General features: G+C 38.3%; 1 long non-coding RNA gene across 1 annotated transcript; it reads right to left on the bottom strand.

Moving 5' to 3' along the window:
- Positions 1 to 19485: 19485 nt before the first annotated feature.
- On the bottom strand, positions 19486 to 22275 carry LOC141621650 (uncharacterized). The gene is made up of 3 exons (XR_012532537.1): positions 22167 to 22275; positions 21443 to 21591; positions 19486 to 19816 (listed from the first exon to the last, which is right to left on the bottom strand). It is a non-coding gene; the product is annotated as an uncharacterized LOC141621650 (long non-coding RNA).
- Positions 22276 to 24839: the final 2564 nt, after the last annotated feature.

Below are 24839 nucleotides of genomic sequence, written 5' to 3'. Positions count from 1 at the left end.
GCATCCCAACTTCGTACTCATGACAGCAAGATAAAACGGTGCAACATTATGCACTAAACTCACAAAACACCAAAAATCATCAACTCCCCATAAAATATAGATAGGACATGGGAGTGTGAATCATTGTACAATTCTCATTCTTTTTCATATGTAATTTTTTTTTGTCTTTTTTTTGTCTTTCTTTTCTTTTTCTCATTTTTTCGTTCTCTTTTTTTTCTTCTCCTTTTTTTTTCATTTCTTTTTTTTTCAACAATTCGACATTTTCCTTCTTTCTTTCTTTCCCTTCAATTCTTCCACCATCTTCGGAAATCAGATAATATAACCATATTGCAATAAACATTCCAAGAACTACTCGTTACTAGCTCAGCTAGGGTAGGAAGTATTATAGAAAGTAGTTGATAGGACAAAAAGGGCAATTTGGCTATGTGAGGCTCATAGGTAGAATGAAATAAAGGGGATTGCCTCTCCTAACAAGTGTCACCATCCACAGACCAAATGCATACAGGTATTAAGAAGACTAGACTCATGCTTATGCAAATTGATGTTACATGCCTTACAGAGAGTACTACTCACATCCTAAATGAAACCGGTCATGAATGTCACCAGTTTATAAAGCTCTAACCTCAGAATGTAATGTAGCTTGCCGACATGATGAATCAAGTCTATTCGTTCAGATACGGAAGAAACAAAAACTCGTAGATTATGCACATAATCACGCCAACTAAATGTCAAGAATATGCAGGGCTCAAGTAAGGGTTTAAAGTAGCGTCAATGTTCAAACGTTCCGACTCAAATTAAACATGAAATTTTTGAAATTTTTTGAATTTTATGAAACAAACAACAATGCATGCGGAAATAATAAATATGGAAGCATAAATGCAACAAAACATGCAGACACAGATATGGATGCATACCTCCCCAAACCAAACCGTACAATGCCCTCATTGTACCGAAAACAGAGAAAGAAATGCAAACTGAAAGGAAAAAGAGAAGTGGAGTCGGGAAACTTACAAAACGTCATAAGGAGGGACCTCCCCAAACCGACCATGAACATGGGAGGTCAAAGGAAGTCAAGCAGTGGCTCCATAGACGTAAAACAGCAGCTGGAGGTCACAACCATTCGATCGAGCACCTGGGACAGCTCGATCGAGTAAACCAGTGCAATAGAAGAGCTCGATCGAGTAAGCACGGGTTGGATCTGGTCGATCGAGGAGCATATCACTCGATCGAGTAACAGCTGCATCAAAAAGTGCTCGATCGAACACAAAAGCATTCGATCGAGTACTTGACCTGCAAAAGACGCATTAAAAGCCAGGAAAATACATAGGAGGTTCATAAAACAGCGTCCAACGTTCAACGTAAAACTAAAGAAAAATAAATAGTTCAACAAAAGTACAATAAAACAGTCCGGGCTGCCTCCCGGAGAGCGCTGGTTTAAAAGGTCCCGCACGACCTTTCTGGCATCAATTAACTGGCGCGTCGAGCTCGTCGAAGCGTAAGACTTCAACGCGTTTGTCTGCTTCAGTCGCCTCGTGGTAATGCTTCACATATTGGCCATTCACCTTGAATCTACGCCCCTCGGAATCTTCAAGCTCCACAGATCCAAATTTGGTAACAGCTGTCACCGTATAAGGACCACTCCATCCGGACTTGACTTGCCTTAAATAATCTCACCGGGCATTGAACAAAACCTTTTGCCCAACATGAAACTCACGAGGTAAGATTCTCTTGTCATGCCATCTCTTCGTCTTTTCCTTATAAATGCGCGAACTGTCATAGGCATTAAGCCTAAACTCTTCTAATTCATCTAGCTGCAAAAGACGGTTCTCACCACACAACTTAGGGTCATAATTAAGCTCACGAATTGCCCACCAGGCCTTACATTCCAATTCAACAGGTAAGTGACACGATTTCCCATAAACTAGCCTATAAGGTGATGCACCAATTGGTGTCTTATAGGCGGTTCTATAAGCCCATAATGTGTCATCTAGCTTAAGACTTCAGTCCTTCCGTGATTTAGAAACTACCTTAGACAAGATCTCTTTCAACTCGCGATTAGAGACCTCTACCCGACCACTAGTTTGGGGATGAGACCCCAAACCACGCCGGTGTTGGACACCAACTCTAGACAGTATGGAAGTGAGTTTCTTTTCTTTAAAATGCATCCCCCCATCGCTAATGACGACTCTAGGGACACCAAAACGGGGGAATATGATCTTTTTGAACATCTTTATCACGGTCTTAGCATCACAATGGGGTGAAGCAATCGCCTCAACCCATTTTGACACATAGTCTACAGCTACTAAGATATACCTGTTACCCTTACTGGATGGGAACGGTCCTTGGAAATCAATGCCCCAGACATCGAAGACCTCAACCTCTAGGATGCCGTTCTGTGGCATCTCATGTCTCCTTGAAATATTCCCTAATCGTTGGCTAGCATCGCAAGCTGAAACAAAAGACATAGCGTCAGCAAACAAAGAAGGCCAGTAAAAACCAGACTGAAGTACCTTAGCCACGGTACGCGATGGACCGTGGTGACCACCATATGAAGAGGAGTGACAGCCTTCCAGGACTATTTTGGTCTCCCACTGCGGAATACACCGTCTGTAGAGACCATCTGCACATTCCTTAAACAAGTAAGGATCATCCCGTATAATCGCTTAGCGTTATACGTGAAACGCTTCTTCTTCGTCAAGAGAAAGGTCGGGCGGCAGCTTGCCACTGACAACGAAGTTAGCTATATCTGCATACCAAGGTTCTTGGTTAACAATAGACGATATAACAGCAATCAAAGTATCGTCAGGAAAAGAATCATCGATGGGTAGAGAATCTTCCCCTTCTTGTCGCATCAGTCGCGACAAGTGATCAGCTACAACGTTCTCAGCTCCTTTCTTATCCTTGATCTGCAAATCAAACTCCTGGAGAAGGAGTATCCATCTCAGTAGCCGTCGTTTGGCCTCCTTCTTAGCAAGGAGATGCCTCAAAGCTGCATGGTCAGTAAAAACAGTGACTTCTGACCCAACTAAATAAGTATGAAACTTCTCTAAGGCATAAACTACAGCTAACAGCTCCTTCTCAGTGGTAGTGTACTTCACTTGAGCCTCATCCAGAGTTCGGCTCGCATAGTAGATAGCATTCAAAGCTTTGTCTTTCCTCTGGCCAAGCACTGCTCCTAGTGCATAGTCACTTGCATCACACATAACCTCAAACGGCAAATCCCAGTTGGGAGGCTGTATGATCGGTGCAGAGACTAAAGCCTGCTTTAACCTGTTAAAAGCAGAAAGACAAGCATCAGTAAACACAAAAAGGGCATCCTTAAGAAGCAACTGTGTAAGTGGTTTAGCAATTTTGGAGAACTCCTTGATAAACCGGCGATAAAAGCCGGCATGACCAAGGAAGCTCCTCACCCCCTTAACATTAACAGGAGGTGGTAATTGCTGAATCACTTCCACCTTCGCTTTATCAACCTCTATTCCCCTATCAGGAACCAAGTGCCTTAAGACAACTCCCTCGTTGACCATAAAGTGGCACTTCTCCCGATTCAAGACAAAGATTAACCTCAATACAAATAACAACACTTTCTCAAGGTTAGACAGACAGTTAGAAAAATCACTTCCATATACACTGAAATCGTCCATAAAAACTTCCATGATAGACTCGATATACTCTGAAAATATCCCCATCATACACCTTTGGAAGGTGGCAGGGGCATTGCACAAACCAAAAGGCATTCTCAAGGCACGCAAAACGCCCTTAGGACAGGTAAATGTAGTCTTAGCCTGATCGTCTGGGTGGATGGGGATCTGAAAGAACCCTGAATACCCGTCTAAATAGCAGAAAAATTTATGAGAAGCTAACCTTTCTACCATCTGATCAATAAAAGGAAGGGGGAAATGATCTTTCTTAGTGGCGGCATTCAGCTGTCTGTAGTCTATGCACATCCGCCAACCAGTCACTACTCGAGTAGGTATTAATTCATTCTTCTCATTCTTAACTACAGTTGTTCCTCCTTTCTTCGGGACTACCTGTACTGGACTCACCCATCTAGAATTACGGACAGAATAAATAATACCTGCATCCAGCAGCTTCATTACCTCAGCCGTCACAACATCCTGCATCTTCTGGTTCAGCCGGCGCTGACCCTGTCTGCAAGGTTTGTGATCCTTCTCCAGCTCTATCCTGTGCATACAAATATCGGGACTAATCCCCGTGATATCGTCCAGTGAATAGCCCATTGCCTTTCTGTTTCTCTTAAGTATAGCTAACAAAGAGGTCAGCTGATCATCACTGAGCTTGGCAATGACAATGACTGGATACTGCTCTGTATCGTCTAGGAAAGCATATTTAAGATGAGAAGGGAGAGGCTTACGTTCCGGTACCTTTACCTCAATGGAGCAAAGAGTGCTAATCATTTGTTCCACCTGCTCTCCCTCATGCTCATCTAAATCATCAAGGAGCAAATCCAACGCAGCGTCATTGTCGTCTGGGCTATCTGCACACTCATCAAAAAGCATGAGAGCTTCCAGTGGGTCCTTCATAAAAGAACCCGACCAGAAGTCATAAATAGACTCGTCAATGATATCGACCGAATAGCAAGTGTCCTCTATCATTGGGTGGGCTAAAGTACTGGGCAAACCGAATATGATAGCGTCATCCCCTCTCGCAAGAGTCGACGCCCTGTCGACATCAATAACGGCCCCAAATGTGTAAAGGAATGGTCTTCCTAAGATAATTTGGGTCCGGGTGTCCTCGGCTATATCCAAAACAATGAAATCTACTGGGATGTAAAGCTTGCCTATTTTCACAGCACATCCTCTAAGACACCTAAGGGTCTCCTAACGATCTATCACCATCTCGTAGGGTAAAGTTAGTCACTTTGAAATGACTCATCTTCATTTCTTGCGAGACGAAGGGGCATGACACGACACGCACCTAAATCGCAAAGGGCCTTATCAATAACCATATTGCCTATGACACAAGTAATAGAAAATCTGCCCGGGTCTTTCATTTTTGGAGGGGCCTTATTTAACAACAAGAAGTTCTTGGACTCTTCCATAAATGAAATTGTCTCAAATTCACTCAAATTTCTCTTACGCGTCACGATATCCTTCATAAACTTAGCGTAAGTGGGTACCGAGTAACAAGTTCGGAGAAGGGGACAAGCACGGAGGTTCTTCACGATGTCCACGAACTTACCGTCGTTGCTCGATTTTTGCGTCCTTCAGACGACTTGAGAAGGGTACCCTGGTAGCGATGAGCGGTCCCGCAACCTTTTCTTTACCCTTATCAATGCGTGACGTCTCCACAGCAGGGGAAGATGACACGGTGGCGGTATTAGATAGTGAATTAGGATTTCCGCCAATTAAAGTACTGGATCGAGTACTTTTATCAGTCGATCGATCATGTTTATCACTCGATCGAGTGATGTCTTCAGCATAGTTACTCGATCGAGTAAGAGTGTTGCTCGATCGACTAACTTGGAATTCTGGCCCTCTCGATCGACCACCATTTTCACTCGATCGAGTAACAGGATGGGTTGAACTGCTCGATCGAGCAGAAGAGTTACTCGATCGAGTGGTTACAGCACACGCAGCAAGTATTTCCATCAAAAACTCGTCTAATTCCTCATCCGAGTTATCGTCAGCTGTCAGAACCTTGTCTTCTTCATGAGTAAGGTCATTTTGAAAATTCATTGCACTGACTGGATCGCAAATTGGAAGAAGCTTGGCTTGGTCTGTCGCGAGCGTTAACTGCGCGACTTGTTCTTTCAATTCCGATATAACTGTTTCAGATTGCCGTGACATCTTTGACATACTCAACATGATGGATTTTAACTCGGCAATTTCTTCGTTTGCAGAAGTAAGAATCGGTAGCAGAGCTGGTGTGGAAGGGGTAGAAACGCTCTTTATCTCTTCATATAGCTGAGAGAAAGGAACCCCTTGCTTGTACTTCTTGTAAGCAAGGGCACGCTCTATACTTGCCACACATTCATAAAGGTCGTGTCCTTCCTCGCCACATCTACCACACGACTTTATATGCTCTGTAATCGTAGGCATCTTGCAAATAAACCTTCAAGGCAAAAGTTAACCTGCAGCTAATCAAACTTTGCAGAAATGAGATCGGTCTCAAGGAATAAATTCCCTGAGACGAGAGACAAACTTAATTAAAGCAACAAGTTTGCGCCACCTCCACGGCAACGGCGCCAAAATTTGACACGTCTGTCGCGTACATGTCAAAAATAACCAACTGGCTCTAACTAATATAGCTAGGGAAGTCGGGTCGAATCCACAGAGAGGTAGGAATTTGTCGGAAAAACTTAAGTTCGTCAAGTAACCAATTTGGGGGTTTATAAAATGTGATTTCTAAACTAAAGAGGACAAGGAGAAGAGAAATAAAAGGAAGGAGTTTAACAGATAAAGGAGAACAGCTAAGACAAGCGGTTCACCATAATCATCCGATCGAGTAATCTAGGTCCCAGGTCAATGCAGTACGGTCTAAGGGGTAGCGAACGTCACCTTTCGGTCCTTAATTCACCTTAAAGTGTAAACAGTTTAACTTTCGCCCTCGCTGGAATACTCTATTGTTCGCTACTAGTCTGCCTTTTCCAACCTTTCGGTCTAGGTCAAGGTTCACTAAGAATAAGGGTCTAACTGCGTCGACTCAATTAGGCAATTACAATTAATTGTAGCATTTAAACAACAAAGACGGTACCAGCATTAACCTAGTAAATCGATTACTCTCCCTTCATATTATGGATCCCCTATAGTCTTAGCATAGGGAAATTAGCTACTCATAATCGTCGGATTAACAATTACAATAACCAAATAATTAAGACAAACCATGATGATGAAACTAATAAGAATTCAATTAAGCAATTATAATAACAAGAGAAAAGGATTTCAAGCAGTAAATAAGATTGAGAAATAAATTAGATTGATAGTACCGAATCCGAGTAGCATAGTATAGAGGAAGAGTAAAATCCAAGAACAATCACAAAGTGTGATCCAAAATAAACCAAGTGACGAGAGTAAATCCAAAGAATAGTGACAAAAAGTGGCAGTCAAACCAACCAAGTCAAAAGAGAGAGGTAACGTAGTGTTCTCCCTCAGTCTTATACTAAAAATCCACTCTAAAACCTAATCTATGGAGTAATTATAAAAGCCCATGAATAATTAGGCGGAAATTAACAGTAGCACAGGAAACCCTTCGATCGAGTAGAGATAATCTACTCGATCGAGCAAGATCATAACCAAATCACTCGATCGAGTAGGAACAACCACTCGATCGAGGACTTCTCGCAAAAACATCTCGATCGACTCCTTAAACTGGTCGATCGACCAATCCTGAGTATATAGAGCATTCGATCGAGTAGGAAACCACTCGATCGAGCTATGTAGGCACGTTAAACTTGAAACGCTTTCCGAATTCAGCTCATGCGTCTTCCAAGTGTTAGATTTCCCAGCTCCGGCTCCTTATTTTCCATGAATGCATACAATTGGGACAATTAAGGCTCGATTTAGCTCCTCTTCGGTCGATTCCTGCAAATTACAATTAACGGACCAAAGTAGAACATTAGGGGGTATTTGTAGCCAGATGCTACATAAAAAGCACAGAAATGCGTGTAAAAATGAGGTGAAAACCTTATATAAAAGACACGCATCAATTGCTGATTCTAAACAATATCACAAAATTACAACAATAATATTAATTTATTATGACTATAGCAGATTACTATCCTTCCAAAATTAAATAAATCAGTGCATATTGAATTACACTTCGGTCAACACAATCTGAGTACATAGATTAGTTCCTTTCTCTTCCTCTACCTTTACCAATTTCTTTTTATTATCCTTTTTGGCATCTTTTTCCAGCACAATCTTCAACTTCTTACTTGACGTTTGTTCAACCTTATCTTGTTTTAAACACCAGTACACGCGTTTCATACAACCATTTCATGACCATGACTCAATTTAATGCAGCCATCTGACTATCTACTCAACTTTCAGGAACTCAATTACATCAAACCATTAGTACGACACCAATGAAGAATATCATGAGACTTCATATCCCCTTCAAAAGTAACACTGATCCTTAGCTTCATTTCTGACTTTATTTTATCAATTAGCTTCTCTGGACGCACCATGACACTTCATATCCCCTTCAAACTGGATCTGCCATTCCCAGTAAGGAAACATGTGAGAGATATACAAGGATGCAAAGTAAAGCTCGTCAAGAGCAATGAACCATACTGTGTTGTGGCGTCTACTTCCACTTTATCGATGATCCATCTCAAAGAAAGAAAAGGTGGCCAACACATTTACTCCGCAAGATTCTTCACCTTTAAGCCGCCTACAAAACCCGGTCTATGCAATCAACAATCTAGTGGGTCAAAGTCCAACCTATTGTATCAATAGAAGAAAGTGGATTAATTAAAACTTCAATCCACCAATGAGTTAAGAGCACTCACAGAAAATATGAGCAAGGCCACAACTGAAATTAGACAAATCCGATCTAATTTTTTTCCAATACCTGATGAAAACAATGGAATCAGAAGAACCAACAACAATATCTTAAAATTTATGTTATGTTTACTGCTCAACAAGATGAAATGATGATGGTCAAACAAAATACCGCAACTTAATAAACAAGCAGAATGTAAATCAGAAATATATGATGACAACTCAACATCAAATCTATACCAAAACGAAACATACACCAAACTTGGAGACTCATTTGGCAGGAAAATTAAGCCTTAAGCCCAAAACTTCTTAGGCCAATTTGGACTAAGTCATATCTCTGTCCAATAGGCCGCTCAAATCTAAATAACTTTCAAGATCTGGCAAAAAAAAACAGCAAAAAAAAATACAATGTAAACAAACAAGTAATAGTTGATTTCAGACAATCAAAGTAATAAGGATGGAGTAAAACAATATCACACCGTTTGCAAAAAAATATCACATAGTCTGCTAAACAATATCACACTGGATGCATATCACAACCATCATTTTTTTTGCTATATTTGTGAATTCATATCACAACAATAATCTTTTGTAAGAATAGCAATATCACAACTTAATCAATTTCACAACAATCAGCTTTTGTTAGTTGCATCAAATAAAGCTGAAAATAACAATAAAGGTAGATAAAAATAAGAATTAAAACAGAAATAAATAAAAAATAGGTACAAAAATTATAAGAAACGCAGTAAGATGGCTACGAATTAGAAGTGTAAGTACGAAAACGAAAATAACATGTGATTTTAAGCTGAAATTAGAAATTAAAGAGAAAAAAAACTAAAATTAACAACAATAACGTACCTGACATCGGGATTACGATTGAAACAGGATGATAATTGATCAGAAATAGAAGAATGAGCTGAGATTGAGCTGAAAACCTAGAAATGACGAAGGAAACATAACAAATTAGGGAAAACAACAAATAAAGATGAAAATAACAATAAAGCTAGATGAAATTGAAAATCTAGACAGAAAATTAGAAGAAACGCAGTAAGATGCGTACGAATTGGAAATATATGTACGAAAAAACGAAAAAAAAACATGTTATTTAAATCTAAAATTAACAACAATAATGTACCTGACACCGCGATTATGATTGAAATAGTATGATAATTGATCATAAAATTGAAGACTGAGCTGAGATCGAACAGAAAACTAGAAATCACGAACAAAAAGTAAGAAAATTTAGGTTTTCTATGGAAGAGAGAGTAAGAGAAGAGAAAAGGTTGAGAGGGAAGCTATATTGCGTGAGAATGGTGATTTTGGCTGAGGAAGGGCTTATATATGGGGAGCGCGGAAATGACAATTTTGCCCTTAATGATCCGCGCTCAATAAGAGACGTTGGATCTCTTAGATCTTACGGTTAGTATTAATCCTCAATCCTCAAATATATAACCCATACTTACATGATCCCATTCCTATATATATATATATATATATACGGTTCAGTTCGGTGAGGCCGTTAATTATGGCGAGGCGGCCGGCCTCACCAAATTGATACATGTTGGGGCGGACTGTTGATTAGCGCGCTTCAAAGTTGGGCTCAACAAAAATTGACCCACTGACTTTATACAAACACACGCCCAACTCTATACAAACAACGGTCTTTCTTCATCATCAAAACACGATCTTTCTTCATCATCAAGCTACAGTTCCTCAGGTGCTTGCAGCCATCTTTCCCAAATCAATCTCCATAACCTAATCAATTGGAGCGATTGTTCGTAGATTGCAGCGATTTTCCGATCAATTGCAATGATATTTAGATCAATTTGATCAATTGCAGCGATTTGATCAATTTCAGAAGATTTTTATTCGATTAATTTACGATGGTAATTTAATAATTTTGATGAAAATTGAATACATTGATCATATAAAGTTCGAATTTGATCAAGTTGAGCGATTTTGTAAATAAAACGTTCGAAAGTGATCAAGATTGCGTGATTTTTCTTTATCTAACGATTTCATACAACTTTTTGACGATTTTGTAGCTCGCTTTAGATCAAAAATTGCTATGGAGATTGTAGATATTACAATGCAAGCTGATAATACTCGTGTTGAAACAGGTATTATATAATCTCATGTTAAAAAAATTATTTTGTACTGTTATTTTAATTTGTGAATCTTGAAAGTGATTTTGTGGATCCTAAAGTTTGTTTTGTGAGTCCTAGAAGCTAATTTTATGTAACTTGGTGGTCGTAAGTGGTTAAAATCATCTTTTTAGCTCTATTCCTTATTCTGTTAATCTCAAGTCTTATTTTGTGAATGTCAGACGTTATTCTGTTAATCGTATAGCTTGATTTGTGAACTTAGCTGCTAATATTCTAAAATTTTGGTCAAGTGACATGATTGTTTTAGATAGAGAACAAACTAAATTAAAACAACAAGTTTATGAAAATAAATTAAAATAACAGGCATAATTTGTTTTAGATAGAGAACAAACTAAATCTTAGAGCTTGATTTGTGAACTTAAGAACAAACTCGCCAAACAACATTCTAAAAGCAAGAATTTGTTCAGTTAATCAAGCACCCCTATTTATTTGAGGCAATACGCATAGAGCAATATTGATATAGCTGTAGGTGCAACATTCATCTGCATCAGCAAGTGATCTTCCTGCGTGTTTAGACGCATATGAGACTCTTCTGCATACTGGAGTGTAGTTAAAATAATTTGAATCAAGCCTAGATGCTACCCACATAAAGGGCCCCTAAACGCGAGAATAGGTAGCCAGCCATTCAGATCTGGTACGCCCAAATTGCTCAAACTTCTCCTGCAACTTAAAAGCTTGTTTGCAGCTAGCGTCATCTGATCCAAATTGAATTAGCACTACTCCCATAAAATGAGAGGTCTGCTTGCACATAACAGCCACCAAATACTCTATACAGAAACCTTGGCTCGTTAAATAATCTGCCAATTTAGAGAGGTCGCGACAAACATACCGCCCTTGATCCATATTACCTGGAACATTCGCCAAAACACAAGTATAGGGGAATAAAAATAAATGAGACATTGTGTGCAATAGGGATTTTTGAAACGTTTTACAAAAGAGATGTTACTGGGATATACTATTATGTTTCAGAAATTAGAAATTTATAGGCCTGGTATTTGGCACAACTGTCAACATTGCCTGTTCACATTACCCAGATATTAATTTTTGTTGTTTGAATGCTTGTTGATTGTTCAATGTCCTCGATATTAATTATTATTTGGAATGGAAGTGTTATTAACAAATCAACAAATATCCTGATATATACAACCTGGCCTTTTATTAAAAGTGAACTCATAATCTGAACCAAAGATCATTATTAAAAGTGAACTAATAATCTGAACCAAAAATCTTTTTATTTATTTGGATTGTTTTTAACCCGTGACTTTATTTAGTGAATCTCAGACTTTATTTAGTGAATCATGGGCCTTGTTTTGTGAATCTCTGTTGTTAACCCGTGACTCAATCATTTTGTCCAGGACTAGAAGGTTACGGATGAAATTTATTTATTTCTTTTTGTGTGAAGCAGAGACCTTAATTTGTGAAACTTGGACCTCAATGACATGATTATTTTAGATAGAGAACAAACAGTAATGCCTGATGATTATCGACACTTAATAACTAATACATACAATCTGGGTAAGATTAAAACAGAACTAATAATCTGAACCAAAAAGTGAACTTGTGAATTTCAGTCCTTCTATTTGTGAATCCTAGGGCTTGTTTTGTGAAACCTTTAAGAATGACCTATTTTGCTCTTTTTCTTTATTTGTGATTCTCAGACCTTGTTTTGTGAATCTTAAGGCTTAATTTGTGTAACTCGAAGATAATATTCTGAGACTTGATTTGTGAATCGCCTATTCTGCCCTCTTCCTTCATTTGTGAATCTCATACCTTATTTAGTGAATCTTAGGCCTTGTTTTGTGAATTTTATAGCTTCTTTTGTGGACCTGGTAATTATTGTTAAACTGTTGTTAAATGTTTGAATTATTATTAACCCGTGACTGATGTGACTCTTAATTGAGCACATTTAGTCCCCTAATGGAACCTATTTTGCATACTATTATAACATTCCATAGCCATTTTATCCGTCAATTCCTTCCTATTTTGCATTCCTAGTGAATTTCGTATGTTTTGTAGGAAAGAAGATAATTAGGCGGAAATTCCCGTCTCCCGTGCACATTTGGAAGCTTATTGATGATATTGGATGGACTAGTGTGAAAGAGGAGGCAAGAACAAAGACTGATAACACAAGAATAAGGAGCGTGCAAAAGGAGGAAAAGCAAGGGCCATTCTGAGGAATAATCCGAGTTGATTAGGCAGAAGACGCTCGTCTCCCCCTCTCACAATCCGAGCGTCCGGAGCAGAAGACGCTCGTCTCCTCACCTCACAATCCGAGCGTCTCCCTCCCTGATCCGAGCGGATGATGACGACACAAGCGCGATATGCTCATCTCCTTGAAACACTTGCATTTCCCCACTTTAAAACTTAGCATTGTTATTTACTAATTTATCCTTACTTAACCTAGTAATACACTACTATAAATACCCCATTTGTAATAATCAAGAGAGGGGGTTCCCACAATATAAAGTTATCTTAGATTAGATTAGGAGTAGATTAGAATAGACTAATCTCAATCATTCCACAAAATTACACATTAATCTTTCCTTAATTATTGTTCAAGTTTATTATTATTGGGTAATTGAAGATTATTGGGTTATTATTGGAGAATTGACAATTCTTCATCAATCAATCAAGTTCTCTTCTTTTATTCTTTGCATTATCATTTGGATCATCTCAAGTTTGGTATAATTCTTTTACCCTTTACTCTTTATTGTTTATTTTCTCAATCTTCTTATCATGCTTATACTTGTTGTAATGATTGACACCATAAATGACATGTTTCCCATGATAATGAGTGAGTAGTCTTTTAGCTAGGATTTATGGGGAATTAAAGGAAACAAACATGGGGAATGATTCATGCTTAATCTAATATGTTTTTCATAATTAATTTGCTTGCTTGTTGTGATTTCAACTTATGCACATATTATGTTTGATGAAATGCTAAGCCTATGAATCCTTGCATTTCTTACCCATCACCAATCTTTTCAATGAGACTTGTAAGACATAAACCAACTCGAGTCTCATTAGACCATGCATATAGTTGAATAGGAAGGATTAAGTCGACTTGTAAGTGTTGTACAATCTAATCGATTCGGCTCAGGGACCCAAACCTTCTTAGGGATTGTAAGACATACACCAACTCGATCCCATCACAATAATAAGTACTTACTATTTAATTGAGAACATGTTTGTATGATCAACTCCCATGAATCCCATATGACCCCATGACATCCTAGTATCCTTTGTTATTTGTATACACCTTCTATTGCTTGTTTTACTTTATTGCTTCCATTAGTTTAGAACACAAATACAAACCCCAACAATTGTGACACTAGCATAAATTGAGATAGATAGACTTAGAAACCAAAGCACACCGTCCCATGGAACGACCTCTACATAACCACTAACTAGTTGTTTGTTGAGAATATAAATGTGTTTGATTGGGAGACCCGACGACAATCTCAACCATCAAAATGGCGCCGTTGCCGAGGACGGTGTTATGTGATTAAGTTCTTACTTGTTTGTCTATTTTAATTTTGCTTTAACCTTGAGGAACTTGTTCCTCAAGGCTCGTTCTTACCGTTTTTGTGTAGTTTCCTTGGTTGTAGTTGTTTCCTTGTCTTAGCTATGATGGCTCAAGACTTGACATATGGAGTATATGGTGGATCTTTTGAGTATGACTATGGGTATGGGGAGTTTGAGGAGCAAGTCAACATAAACCTACCTTACTATTCATACAATAAAAATCCTAACTACTACCCCAAATTTCCCACCAAAATCGCCACATCCAATATCCACAACAACCACCCACCCAATACCCACTTCATAATGAATTTCAATTGCCACAATACAACCACTTTTACACCCATCCACAACAAGAAGATGAACCCATTCAAAATGTGATCCTCCAAATGATGGGAGATCAAAAAAACTTCTTCAAACAAATGCTAGAGGAGAGCCAAAATAGGGACAATGCTCTTCAAGGCATTGTTATCCAAGGTGAGGAATTGGAGATCCAAATTGCCCAAATAAAAGAAGCCCAAGTAACTACTCCTCACCATTCCTTAGACATTGATCATGAATGCGAGTTTGAAGGATTTACGTTTGATAAGAAGTGGTAGGAGCCATTCCTTTTGAGCTTTTGTGAGTATGAAAGTGTTGTATTCGATGAAGAAGACACGAGGTTGAGTAAGCCATATATTCTTAGCCTTCGTGAGTATGAGGGTGTGTCTTTTGATGTGAACATTGAGATGGTGGAGGTAGGATTATTGAAGAAAGATGAAGCCCCCATTTATGATTCCTATGAAGATAGCCATGATGACAAGATCATGTTTTGCAAGAACTCATGGGATAAAGAAGAGGAAGTCTGTAAGATCACTCTACTTGAGGAGCCTATCCTTGAGAAATTTGAGATATCTTATCATGAAGAAGGAAAATGCCCCTTCCCTATTGCCTATGAAGACTATTTTACACCCACCATGGAACCTATGATTATTGGAGATGATATGGTAAATCTCCTCCAAAAAGTCAAATCGTAAAATAAAGGATACTTGGTAGAAAAGCTCAAGAACAAACTTGTAAATGAACTTGCTTGTGGAAATTTGGCACCCACAACATCAATTCCTAAGGTATCCGGTCATCAATGTTATGAGAATTCTCCTTCTACTTTGGAAGGATTGAGCAATCAAAGTGCTATCATCATCACCAAAATGAGAAAGGAAGATGGCAAGCGGAAGTTTCCGGACAAAAGTGAGCCATACTTCATTGACAAGAATCATGGGTTTGTTGTTTTGAAGCATTGCAAATACTCAAGTCCCAAGAGGAAGGTGAAAAAGAGAATGAATAACAAATTCCCTTGGCTAAGCTTTGTTTTGAAGTTAAGCAAACCATAGTTATGCTTATTTGTGGCTTGTTCACAAGCCTTTGATCTTCTTCTAAGGGCCTTGAGCTCTATGGACAAAGAATCTCGACAATTTGAACTAGTTTAGTTGAGTCCTATCTCAAACCACTAATTGTAAAATATTTCTTCCCATAATCTTTACATTGTATAATATATAATTTCGCATTTCGCATTTCTTGTATGAGAGTAGTGAGAGAGGGTTTCTTACCCATTTATTGAGCATAATTTCAGACAAAGATAAGAAGGAATCACAAAAGGGTGCAAGGGAATGATTTTTGAAAGAAAAGAATAAAGGAGTGAGAAAGACGGCATGAGACGCTCGTCCCGAGGGCATTACTTGATCCTGATCCACAATCCGCTCGGATTCAAAACAAGACGCTCGTCCAGAGCCTTGTCATGAGCATTAATTAATCCTGATCCACAATCCGCTCGGATTTAAACAAGACGCTCGTCTCATCAGGCAAGACGCTCGTACCAGTCCTGAGACGCTCGTCCTGAGCATGGACTTGGAAATAGTTTTTAGCTGGAAGAGAATCCGCTCGGATTCCCAGAAAGACGCTCGTCTCAAGCACGAGACGCTCGTCCCCAGCCAGTCTCAAAAGAGCCAAGATCACTGACTCAGGATCCGTGTGTATTCATTCCGAGACGCTCGGATTCCCCCTAGAAGACGCTCGTCCCGACTTCAAGACGCTCGGATTCCTTTGATTTTAGCTGGAAACATCGTGAAGTCCGCCTGAGCCCGAGCCCGACCCTCATCCGCTCGTCTCCCACCCCTTTTTCTTTATAAACACCCCTACCATCCCTCATTTCCCTTATCTTATCTACCCAAAATCTCACATCATCATCTCCGAAACACCCCCATCAAAAATCAACCCAAAAACCCTAACTTTTTGAAATAAAAAATGATGAACCTAAGAGGAATAGGCAAGAAGTCCGCTGAGACCGCACCCAAGAAGCGGAAGGGCACTTCTTTATCCGCCCAAGGAGAGGCAAGAAGCTATCGCAGTGTGATGATGATAGGAGGGGTGGAGCAACTCGAATTTTTTCCGGAAGTGATCTTCGCTTGCAATGAGCATCGCCAAAAATTCCTCACATTGCTAGGTAAGCACTATGAGCCAACTCAATTCATTGATACCAAAGTTTTAGAGGTCCTAGGTATAAGGTATCAAACTGAAATGTTCTTTGATGGTTTGGGGCTTGGAAAGCTATTCTATGCCCATGAGGAAACCTACCTTAGTCTTACCCTAGAGTTCTTGTGTAGTCTCCGCATCATCACAAATACTCAGAGAACTGTTTGTATGGAATTCCAAATATGCAATCGAGACCATAGGCTAACCCTTAATCAATTTGCAAATATCTTTGGTCTTCTTGTGCCAATGGAAAACACCGACAAACCCGCGGACTTCATTGTTGACTGCGTTTGGAGAGCCATCTCTGGGAGAGACTTCATACACTTGAAACAATGCTATACCTTCGCAATTCAACATCCGATGCTTCGAATCACCGAACGCTTCATTGTCGGCACTATCAATGGGAGATATGAATAAGATAGGTGCACTCTCCTTCACTTAACCTTCTTAGAGTCATATTTAAATGTTCAAGGGACAAGGCCTTATAATTTCTACACTCCCCTTGAGATGCTCACAAGGTTCTTCGATTTTGCTTAAGGGAATTCCCACATTAAGACCTTCGTGATGGGAGGCCTAATCATGATGTTGGCCAATTATCTTTGTCCCGGGTTTAACTTTCATGGGACTTATGTAAATATCGAGGGTAGCACCTTGATTTATGAGGAGGCCATCTTCAACCACCATCGGTGGTGTACCTACACCCAAACCAGGAGTGTGGAGTGGTTTACAAAGGGGTGCTCTTCTATTGTTCTCACGGGGTGGAATGTGCCACCTACCGAGCCAAGGTTGAGTCGGTATTCGCCTACACCGAGCTACCTCCTCGACATTGAGATCCACCCCAACCCACCTCAAAGAGAAGAAGCACCACGCCAACCTCAACAACCTCGTGAGATGCCGTTAAGAGGTAATGCACCACCATCTTATGTACCCATTCCACCATACCCCACTCCTTATGTGCCATTTAAACCACAAGTTCCCAATGCTCCGGATGTGAATTATTTGATGAGCCTTATGCAACGGGTCGATCTCGGGGCGCACGATGGGAGGGTTGACAATTATTTGGCCCTCTATCCCCAATACTACCAAATGGCACAACAAGGGTATATAGACCCTAATGGCCCTTGTCCATCTTGGGCTCAACCACACCTTTTGTTCCCTAGTAAAGGGTACCAAGACGGGAACTTTGGCGGCCAAGGTGGAGGATTCTATGGCCGAGGAGGAGGGTATGATCAAGGAGGTTCTAGCGGGTATGGATACCGCATTGATGGTGATGATGACGAATGAGAGATGCCTACCACACCATCTCCAATTGTAAGACCCTTCTTTCCCTATCTCTTATGTATAGTTACATTGCATTTTAAATTACCTTGCATTTAGTGGTATTTATATACATTTAAGCTTGCATTTGTATTATATTTCATATTGCATTTACGTTACTTAGTTCATATAATATAGTTTGCATTATAATATATCTCACATGTCTCATATAGTTAGTTGCATTCATGCATAGCCACTAATGACCAAACCTATTCATTTCTACACTAGAAATAGTGTTTAAATCGGTTTGGGGAGGTTTGATCATAGGTGACCATAGTTTACTAGAAATCATGCATCATATAATATAGTTTAGATTGCATTCATTTGTTATATATGTCATATAGAAGTGCATTTAGTTAGAGCATGTATTCATTCATATCATTGCATTTATTCAAAAATCCAAAAAAAAACATGTATTTCTTTTTCATTCCTACTCTTACATGTACATTGAGGACAATGTCCAAAATAAAGTTGCGGATGGGAATTTATATTCCAAAACGCATAAAAGTTGAAAATTTTTGAAAAATACAAAAAACACGTCTTTTTATTTCATAAAATCAAAAACCATAAAAAATTGAAAAATTGAAAAAACCAAAAACATGTTCATTTCCTTTTTAGTGTAGAATTGTATATATTGTACATACTTGTTTGTTTGTTTGTCCTTTTTCACATTGATCGACTATGCCACATCCGAGACATGCGGATCATGAAGACCGTATGGTATGATCTTTCCAATCCCCTTTTTCCTCTTTATGTTAATGACTATGTGGCTTGATTTTGATTGATTCGGTATAAACAATGTGATTACACTACTACAATAACCATTAAGGAGAACGGTCAAGCACCGTTATAAATGCGTCTTTCAACCGGCCTGTGGCCAAGCGTTCTCTTTGACATATGAGAACAGTTGTTCAATGGTCAACCCGTGCTCGTTGTTATTTCAAATAGCATGGTTGCTAATGGGAACCGCTCTCATTGATATTTCAAACAGCACGGGTGTAAAAGAGGACCGGGCTCTTTGTTAAGGCGTTCTCTTTGACAGATGTTTTTGGCGCCATTGTTGAACCATTTCAAATTGAACGGGGGATGATACAACCGTCCTGTTTGTTAAGGCGTGCTCTTTTATATACCATCTCGCGCCATTGTTGTACCATTTCAAATAGAACAGGTTTAACAATTAACCATTCTCTTTGAAAAGTGTTTTTTTTATATTTCCTTTTTCATCGTAATTCCTACACGATTGAATCGTATATATAACTCATATAAGAATTAAACCTGCATTAATATTCAGAAACTCCAGCATATTTTACGCAACGAATTTTATTAGAATTAACAAGGACAAATCCTTGAAAAAATATACATCGTTTAATGTTTGTAATAGCGCATAGGCTACAAACGTACTTTCATACTTGAAAAATATAAATAAAAATCCTTGAATCGTTATTAATTAGTAGCATGTAAGTGAAAAAATAATTGAACATCAAGAAATTGTAAGCGGCTTCATCCACCATTACTTTTCGGCTTAAAATTAAGTGTGAATTCAACCCAAATATTCTGCACCTCGTCGATTTGCTCAACCGTATATGTCTTTTGGGCGTTAAGCATGAACTATATATATAGGACATCCAAAAATTTAGTTAATACACTATATATATGACGTGTAAAGTAAAACAATTAATAAGATCGAGATTATAATAAGCAAAGCGATGAAAATAATTGAAATGAAGAAAAAAAAATACATACATTTGAGGTAATATTAATATATCTTCCTTTGATTAGCTCCAACATATATCGACAAATATAATACTCGCATAATACGCTCCCATCAGGCTGGCGAGGACACTAAAACAAAAACCAAACCCATATACATATGTTATATCTACTCCGACAAAAAACAGGCCAAAATAAAGCCTGATGCAAAAGCTGACAAGAATGCAAATACTGATCAGGCCAAAAAACAGGTGCTACACAAAACTGACGAGAATGCAAATACTGATCAGCCCAAACAGGTGCTGCACAAAAACAGGACAAACTTCCCAGCCTGATGCAAAAACTGACAGAAAAAAGGCCAAAATAAACCTGATGCAAAAGGTGAGGAGAATGCAAAACTAAATGCTACATCAACAAATCAGATGCTGTACATTCACATGATGCACCAACAGACCAAAAGTTACACAAACTGATCAGGTGTCGAGCGATAAAGGCTAAAGCAGGAAGTACCTCATAGTGGATCGATAGAGTTTTTTCCTAATAAATATTGACAATATAAAAGATATACATTAATTATTCTCCAAGTAACTGGTTTTGCCTCGAGCCCTGCTAGTGGATCGATAGAGTTTCTATTCTCGAAGGCTCTGTATTTGATTTAACTAAAATAAGTCGTCATGTCAAACATAATTCAAATCACGCACTAACATGTAATATACATGATTTACCTATTAATTATTTCCATAATATACATAATTCAAATCACGCACTAACATGTAATATACAATGAGAAAATTTCACGTAAATAGCCAGGAATAAATAAATAGAAGTTCGAAAATGGGAAGCTTTATGTATACCTTTCGTGATAAGCTGCAAATATCAGTTTTCGACCCCTGCCACACTCCGTACATGTCATAGCTCTAGCAATATAATCTGATCATAAATCTTCATTTACGGATGCAAATTTAGACAACGTCTCCGGGAACAAGAATCCGTAGAAACTAGTAGACTTCATAGTATCACTAAGATCACTCAAATACCTACAACAATTTCAACTAAAATTGTTCAAATAGTTCATAAAAGCCACTGTACTAAAAATATTTCAGAACAAGGTGATTTGTCTAAAACTTGATTTATGCAGGAGTTTGACAATGCATCATTTGTCGCAATTGAAACACATAATGCCAGAGGTGATTGTTGTTGAGAAAATCCGCAGATTAGATGAGGAAACTAGCTGTATTAAGGAAGAGCTCCTGATTTCTCTGAATATACAAGAGACAGAAAAGCATGTAAAGGGCAATGATGGATTTTCCCGACTGAAACAAGTCTTTCTTACACGAATAATTGATTATGCTAAATCCCATCCTGAGGTATACATTGATAATCTCATTTCTGGAACTAAGTTGTATAAAGCGAATATAAAGGGTATCTTTAAATCATAGGGAGTAACTAAATGAAGAATACATACATACTTGGGTTGGTCTCAATATTTATAGTTTTATTTTCTATCAGGGTGAAGATGTGCTAGAAGGTGAACTTTATCTTGGCTTTTGGGTTTATTTTAGCTGGACTGATTTACCAGGTATGGATGGCAAGGAATCAGTGTCGGGTTGAGAATGCAGTTAGTTATGTGAGGTGTTTTACATGTACTTAGACAACTCATTCCATTCCTTTCTTACTCTCAAACATTCAACAAACACAATAACGACTGGCTTCCTACGGATACAAATAAAAAGAACATGGTCATTAATGAAAGCTTACCTCATAAAAATAGCAATGTGAGAGGCACCTATCTCGCCTTCGTCACACCAATGAATAAGCTCCTCGTAAGAAATCAGAGAAGTGTAGTCAACAAGGTGTAATACATGGTCATCAATAGAAACGTTAATTAGTGATCCGCTCGCCTTCATCTGCAGAAAAATGAAACTTGCATCAGTTTCTATAGCAGGACTCTCGTCAATATTTGATACCGGGTACATGATTATGATCGATAAATGGCAAGTATGATTTACTATTTTTTCTCCTTTATTTACTCTTTAGCGGCTCTTAAACACATAGAACACACCAATATATGCGTATTTATAGCCATCAGGATGGAACTCGGAAGGCAATGATGCGTATTAAATAGGTGAAAAGGAGACCTAAAATTTGTAAAATTTAAAACAAAGTAAATTTAAAAGAGTTGATCAGTGAAATATGGCAAAAACAATCCAGTTCGAGGATTGAACCTGCGTCTATCCGCTGAACCACCAGACTAAAGCGACATAAATGTTACTTACTACTTGCTTACTTATATATTTTTTCTAACTCTGGCCCTAGTAAATGAGGCCCAATTCCACCCCTGATTATGATAAATATGCTCATTAAAAACTCAATGTACTAGCAGTCTACTTGGTCATTGATTGAGCTTATCATTCGTTAGTTTACAGTCATCTAAAGATCAAGAATGATGGTAAAAAAAACATAGTAAGAAAATGTGGTAAACCTTTCAATTTTGTTCCAGCGACAACTGATACCAATAGTTGATTATCGGAAAAATGTGGTCTGATCTCTAGCAGAACATCCTTAACCTTAAATGCATCAAAAGGTGACCATAATCACCAGATTATGAACAATTTAAGCAACTATATGATAAAAAGCATTAAAATTTCAGACTAACATAGAAATGGGAGGTGATCCTTTAAGCTGTAGTTGAACTCTGCTCCATATGTCCATGTATGATTTACTCCTAAACACTTCCTTGTACTCCTCATTTACATTTAGCTTCGTGCATAAGCCTTCTTCTTCTTCCATATCTTTCTTATTTGATCCGCCTAAGAAAATGATAACACTAAGATAATTACATTTCATGTCAACCACAAAAACAATTACCTTTCTAATGATGTAGTCAAACAAAATTAAACCATAAACATCAAAATGATTAAGCAACAAAAATCAACTTTTTTTATTGAGTTTATATGAATGCAACCTTGATCTAAATCCCTATTAGTTGAATGAGAGTAAATCTTATATTCGTATTATGTACTAACAGACTATACAGTACGAAAATGAAATATATACCAACCTTTTTTGGAACAAAATGGAGATCTTATTAACCTAGGCACAAACTTGGACATCCTTGTGGAACGCGTCTCACTACCCATTATATTAACTAAAACAAAATTAAATCAATCAAACAATGTCAGAGTAACATTCAAGCCTTCAATCCTGGATCTCATAGATTTAATACAAAGCCATAGCTCATCACTTTAGTAAACTTCAAAGAACAAGTAGCTACATATCACTCCCTAGTATATACTCCTCACAGCTCATTTCAACGAAAAGTTGTTGCACCCTACATATATATTATCCTTATTCCCTTATAACATGTAGCCACCAATTTCAAGTGTTTCGTTATCAAAGAGCGGAACAACCCCTCATATCCCCTTGTTCTGCCACAACCCTCAAGCAATGATAGTCGCTGCTGTGATTCGGTCTGTTTCAGGTTAATTAAGAATTTTGCACTAATTTGGAAGCACATTAGTTAACTACCTATACGAAACATTCATTAAATTCGAACAGAATATTGAGGTGCAAATATGGGCAAAACAAATCACTGCTACATCAACAAAATCATCTGAATTCGCATAATAGACAAATCTAACCCTAAATAATCAAAACATTAATATGCACTGCACATAAGCTAAGATTAATCTAGTAAACAAGTTCACTCTAAGGAAATTAATTTTCAAACCTAATCTAATCAAAATTATCTAAACCTAACCCTAGAGAATCAATATATTTCAAAACTCTAATTTAATTAGTCAAAATAACAATTCATTAGGTAATTCATTGAAATATTGAGAGCTTTGTAATTATAGTTGAGATGCGGGATGGGTAAGAGTTGAGAGAGAAAAAAGATAGGGAGAGAAATAGTTGATGGTTGCAGGTCGTCAGCGTTGGGAGCGCAGATCGAAGCGTCGTCGCCGTTGGGGTAGCAGGTCGCCGGCGTTGAGAGTGAAGTCGATATTGGGGTAGTAGCAAGTCGCCTGTGTTGTTGGGAGATTATGTGAAATGGATGATTGTGAATGAACAAGTTAATAGATACAGCCATATCTTTAGGGATTTAATAGAGAACGACCAAGGATAGGGACCGTGCTCTGTGTTTTATCAAGGAGAACGGTTCTGGATATATAACCGGTCTCTTTTATATTTTAAGACGGTTGGTCAAACCTAACCGTTCTCTTTGTTGATGTAAGAGAACGGTTTGGACAAACAACCGTTCTCTGTTGGAATCTTATATACCCGCCAAACTAAAAATAACAGAGAGACCGGTTCCGTTATCAACCGTTCTTGAAGGGGCGTTCTCTTTGCCTTAAATTGTAATAGTGTTATAGGACTTTCATTTAGATTATTTGGCATACTAGTTGGTAGAAGCATGTGCATTAGGTTGTATAAATGCTAGTTGCATCAGGGCATATAGTTGCATTTAGAAAAAGATTTTGTGAAAGCATCTATTTGGGAAGCTTGACAAGGTTAAATGCCACAAGAAATTGGGGGAAAAACAACAACAAAACGAAACTCCCACATGAAACTCAAAAATCTATTGATCCCTTTTCCATTGAATCCACTTTTATGCATGGTAGAGAGGGGACGACCCTTCTTCTTACCTAGGCAAGAAGGGGAATTCCGCGATCCTCCAGTGTTTCTAACATCGTAGGGAGTCTACTTTTGACGAAATCATTTAACGATTGAGGACAAAGATAACCTAGCTTGACACAACTTGGAGGTGATTTATTGGTATCCTTCTAGGCTTAGTAGTTTGAAGAAACCGTATCTATGATGGAATGTGTACTCTTAGATTATTTCCCTTGTAGATAATTTCCGCCACTTAGATGAGGAAAGTGGCTATTCTTTTGTAGATGCATCCATTACTTGTTTTATGTGCTTTAATGCTTGGATGTGTCGCCATTTTGGCAAGCCCCACCTTGCCTTGCAAGAAGGCATCCTACCTCATGGTTGTCTTGTTTTGAGTTGAAGGGGCGGAGTGAGACCCGCTAATTGTCTCACATTGGTTATATTATTAGAATAGTTTAAATAAAGGTCTAGTTCTAGTCACCTCTTTACTCGGGACGAGTAAAGGTTCGGTTTGGGGATATTTGACGTAACTCTTAATTGA

This window comes from Silene latifolia, chromosome X (genome assembly GCF_048544455.1).
Source record: "Silene latifolia isolate original U9 population chromosome X, ASM4854445v1, whole genome shotgun sequence".
Taxonomy (NCBI): domain Eukaryota; kingdom Viridiplantae; phylum Streptophyta; class Magnoliopsida; order Caryophyllales; family Caryophyllaceae; genus Silene; species Silene latifolia.
Note: the sequence above shows the minus strand (reverse complement) of the source record. Positions and strands in the feature narration are given on the sequence as shown.